This window comes from Mytilus edulis, unplaced genomic scaffold (genome assembly GCF_963676685.1).
Source record: "Mytilus edulis unplaced genomic scaffold, xbMytEdul2.2 SCAFFOLD_160, whole genome shotgun sequence".
NCBI lineage: Eukaryota > Metazoa > Mollusca > Bivalvia > Mytilida > Mytilidae > Mytilus > Mytilus edulis.
Window position 1 is genome coordinate 5,841 of NW_027267034.1, and position 5,840 is coordinate 11,680.

Below are 5,840 nucleotides of genomic sequence, written 5' to 3' on the forward strand. Positions count from 1 at the left end.
CCTCTAATTTCTGTTAATAAAGTTTCTAGAAAGAGTTGATCGTTTATAGTAAATTGAATTTCTAAGTCATTTATCTTTTCTAATGTTTCTCTCTTGTATACTAGTGATGCGTATTGTTCTTTAACTTTATTTATAGTCTCTTTAACAGCAGCTGAATATTCAATGTCATGTAAAAGTGAATTATTAAATTTCCATAGACCTTTACCAATTATAAAGTTATTCATCTTTAAATGTAACATTATTGGGGAGTGATCGGATCTATAACTGTTGAGAATGTGTATATCATGAACATGTTGATTAAGGCCTTGCGATATTAAAAAGAAATCCAATCTTGCTTGTTTAATGGGATTATTTTTTCTCCATGTAAATTTTTTTAGTTCAGGGTACAATTCCCTATAGGGATCTGTTAAATCATAATTTTCTATTATATTTAAAACTTTCTCTTTGGCTTTTGAGTTATTTACATTTTGGTAATTATAAGTATCAAGATTTTGGTTTTGGACTAAATTGTAATCTCCAGTTATTAAAACTGATTGGTTGTTCAAGTCTTCTATTGTATCACTTACTCTAGAATAAAATTCAGGTGAATCTTTATTTGGACCATATAAGTTATTCTTTTTCCTTCAATTTCAATATCAATTCCTAACAGATTTCCTTGATCATCTTTTTTTATCCTATATATCTTGTATTCAAAGTTTTTGGTAAAAAAATATTGCTACCCCTCTTTTGTTTGTTGCAAAAGAATTGAAAATACAGTCTCCTCCCCATAGATTTTTTATTGATATTTCTTCTTTTTCTGAAAAATGTGTATCTTGTAAACAATATATGTGGCAATTTTTTGCTTTAAGATAATCAAAAACATCTCTCCTCTTCTCCTTTGAATTTAAACCTTGACAGTTGTATGAAACAATTTTTATACCACTATCACTCATTTATTCAATTTTATTTTTATAGCTGAATAATAGATACTTGAGATTTGATGAGAGTATTGCGACCATCTTCTCCCATAGTGTTTTATATAAGTAAGTGATAATGTAACTCTGAAATGTCTGATCTCCTCTACCTTGTCTGCATTAATTTCCTGCTGTATCCTAAATACATCATAGTTTCCATACAATAAGTAATACTGTGTCAAAATGAAAAACAAACATAAATAATAAAAAAAACAAAAAAAAAGAAAATTTGAGATCATAGTGTAAATATCAAACATCTAATTATAATTAAAAATTTCTTAATACACTTCATGATATTTACACCATGAGCACAGGAAGGCATGTATAATATGTAACTAATAATTAATAGCAGCTATTCTAAAAGCTCTTGACATGTACAAATTAAGCTTCAGTCATGCATAAATTAAGCTTCAGGCAAATCAACACAAATAAAAATCATATTAATATAAGCTAAGCAGTACAGTAAGCACTAGTAGAAAACAAAGCATGTTTGATAGGACTACAGGATTGATTCTCTTTTAAAAGAAATAAAATTTAAAATTTCGCAAAAAAATTTCAATTAATAGTACTATTTGTTAAGTCAGCTTCACTTATTCATTCAAGTCATTTGTAATAATCTCACCTTCTATCATGGTATTATTTGAGACAAGATAACAGTAAAAAAATTCTGTCCCATAAGGTTTCATTAGAACAAGGCTTCTAGTGATGAATTTTGTGTAAATTTAACTGGTTTACGGTTTATATTATCTGGTGAGTACTGACCTTACAACCAGTCATTTAAGCGTGAGAAAAAAAAAATAATCGATAAGCTTTAAAATTTGTAGACTATATAATATGTATATATGACATACATAGTTTAACCTAGTATTCTATATTGGCTGTTTTAGTAAGGTAGAAAAACATTCCTGTTTTACCGACATTACATGCTGGAAAGCACTAAAATAAAAATATTAAGCTGTAGCAAACAAAAAACGCAAGAAAAAAAATCCCAACATACACACATCACAAAAAAAAAAACAACAAAAAAACAGAACATTAACACATCTATACTTACTGCTATGTCAAACCCTAAAAAATATTAAAATATTAAATATACATTTTTATGCCCCACCTACGATAGTAGAGGGGCATTATGTTTTCTGGTCTGTGCGTCCGTCCGTCTGTTCGTTCGTCCGTCCGTCTGTCCGTCCGTCTGTCCCGCTTCAGGTTAAAGTTTTTGGTCAAGGTAGTTTTTGATGAAGTTTAAGTCCAATCGACTTCAAACTTAGTACACATGTCCCCTATGATATGATCTATCAAATTTAAATGCCAAATTAGAGTTTTTACCCCAATTTCACGGTCCACTGAACATGGAAAATGATAGTGCGAGTGGGGCATTCGTGTACTGAGGACACATTCTTGTTGTATATTTGTTTATGAATATACATATTTATACCGAACAAGTAAATATACCAAAAAAACAGAGATACATATATATAATTTGTGTACTGTTTGTTCTACATGTACAAGTATTGATCAGACACAACTGATGTCTTTACGGACGTTCCAGACATCTCGTGCATTTAGACGGGTTTCTAAAACCAAGTGTACACCTCTTGCTCTTATCCTTGTTTGTAGTTTTTCTTTAGTCCTGATGTTATAAGCTATTTTCGCAAGATCGTTACGTGCCTCTTTCATAATAACAGGGAGATCATCAACAATTCTTATCCGTTTTTTGCAAGTTTGTAAGCCTGAGCCATAATACATTGCTTGTCGTCATAATGCATGAACCTAACAATAATTGCATCCGGGCGTTTTGTACCTTCAACTGGAGCTTTAGCGGGAATCCTATGTGCATTTGCAATATGGAAACTGTCGGCTTTAAATTTTTCGATACCAAGATCTTTAACAAATAAATTATCAATCACTTCCCAAATTATCTCATTTGGTTTTTGTTCGACTCCATAGATGAGGACATTGTATTTCCTATCATGTTTCTCAAGTAGTACTTGACATTCTTTGAGTGAAGTAAGTTTTTTGTCTATGTCTAATTTGAGCAATTCTAATTTCTCGGTTTCTAAACAATTGAACTGAGATTCCAAATGTCCCACACCTCTCTCAAGCTCATTGTGGTCTTGCCTAAGTTGTTGTACTTCAGTGTTTGTGATACTAAGGTCAGATTTTACTTGCCCTACTTCAGATTTCACATCACTAATGAGTTCCGTTAAGTTTTTCTCAACGGAGTCGAGCCTAGAAGAAAAGTTTGTGACCTTACTGTCTATACTCAACATTATGTTTTTAAGGTCAGCAACGTCTTCTTTTGTCGCCATGTCTATTTCATTCAAATTTCAATCAATCAAATCAAATTATGTACGGATATTTTTTTCGATATATTGTTTTTGTAGTGTTTATTTGTTACCACAATATTCTGAAAGTTATATGACTGTTATATGACTATTAATTTCATATTTTCCACAACATAAACACATAATAAACGGATAAGTTACTCTTTTTTCTTTAGCTAGAAATTTTCATGGGCGCCGCCATGACAGGGGCGATAATCTTTCATTGATATATTGATACAAACTTAAATGTCAGGAAACCATATTAAACTCTTAAAATACAATTAAAAATTTGTGACATATGAAAATTTTTATGAATTTTGCTAAACACTCCTTTTATTCACTTCTTTAAACGAATTAAATTATGAAATGAAAAACGTTTGTATTATTCGTTTCATTTAGTTTATAGGAAATACTACATAATTATCAGAAGTAATTTTTCGTCTTACCTTGCTTTGTTCGCACTCTTTCAGACCACAAGATTTATTGGTGATTGCTTTCCGCCGCATCAGCACAAAAAGGCTATATTGCGGCGAGAGCTTTTTCAAATATACGAATACAGATATAAAAATAGAATAACTGTGTTTCTTTATATTTTCTTTTTCTTAATTTTATCTCTAAATTACGATTTATTCATATATTGGTTTTTACTTTTTTTTCAAATTGACGATTATTTCGCTCATCTCATAATATTAAATTCGCATTATGTAATTCATTCTAATGTTCACAATAGACCAGATTCTACTTCAGTATGGAGTCGGAGAAAGTTTTGTAAAGAGGGGAATTTATTAGTCTAATCTGTCATTTATTTATTTAAAATCTGTGATCTGATCAATCATTCGACGCACATACATTTGCAAGATGAATATGGAAATTAAATCAACTGCTTCAACTCCAACCTGGGAAATTTTTAAAGGTGGAGTTTGATGAATTCATAAGAGTTAGGTGATATAATGGTGTTAATGTCTTCAAATATTTAAGCACGACTTCAACATCCCAGGTTCTTTGAAATCTGGGTAATGATGGCTTAAGATTGAATATGCCTTTTAGAAATCGCTTCACCGATGGTCATTGTCAAACAGTTTCTCTTGATTTACAGACATAAATGAAGGTAATATACTTCTGGCAATATTAATAGCACTGTAACATAAACCTGTTTTATATTTTAACGAAGTTAAAAATTCTAAAACATTTTACTCGGTGGCTTCAAATGAAATAATTTTTCGTTCACTGCAAAATAACAACCATCTTTTGAAATATGTCCAATATTGTTGTCGAGTAGCTGCTTTCGAAGATGCAATGATGATTTCAGAAGATTCTTTTGATAATATTAGAAATATGCTTTAATACGAATTACAAGTTAATACCTATAGTTCATGGTCAGTCATCAGACTTTATAATCAGATTAACTATGTCAAATCATAACAGAAAATATTATATATTCAAATGAGGTTTTAGATTTCTGGTGTGCAATAAAATTATATATCATTCTAGTCTCGTGTCTATTTTTATAGTGAACCATTCCCACCCAAAACCGCTGTGGTCAATTGTCGGAATCGCCAATTTTGGTGGAGACTCACTTTATCAAGCAGCACAGAGCTAGATTCCCCAACGTTATTGAACATTAATTACAAAATCTTGATTGACCCAAAAGAGCTGCATGATAACTGGCGGCGGAGGACCCAAAAATCCCGATGTCGAGACCTGAAATTACAAAACCACTGAGCATGACCACGATCTGCGCTCATGAGCAGCTGGCGGGTTTGGTTCTCCTAGTAGACCAATAGAAAAAGATGGAGCCGCTGGTGAAGACCTACAAACTGTCATCAAAACGCTTCAAACACAACTAAAAAAACAAAAGAGACATATGAAGGATAAAGAGGAGTCGATGTTTAAAGAAGTGGAAAGGCAAAGACATCAAAACCAGGCTTTGCAAGATGAAATGGACAAAGGAGAGAACTGATTGAATCCAGAGCGATCCTGTCCCTTAACGAAGACAGAAGGACAACTGAGACTACAGCATCTGCATGATATAACCTTAAATGTCAGGAAACCATATTAAACTCTTAAAATACAATTAAAATTTTGTGACATCTGAAAAATTTATGAATCTTGCCAACACTTTTTACATATTGTTCTGATTGATTGATTGATTGGTATTTGCTTTACGCCGCATGAGCACAAAAAGGCTGTATGGCGGCGAGAGCTTTTATAAATATTATAACAAGACGTTCTTTTTTTTTTTTTTTTTTTTAAATCAGACCAAAAGTCTTTAATATACTAAAACTGGAGTTTTAACGCGAAATTACTTATTTTTACAAATAAAATATCATCAATAAGATATCATGATAAAAACTAAAAATCATTTTAAACTAATACATGTAATACAACAAATTCATACTATGGAATAAATTTCAATTATTCTGTTCTGAATATTAAAATATAAAATTAACAAAACAAGTATAAGCAATATTATTTGTTTTTGTGTTATTAAAAACTAAAGGCACATAGGAGTCTAAACCTATAGGACATTGTTTTTCTTTTATTTATCTGTGCACTTTATCGT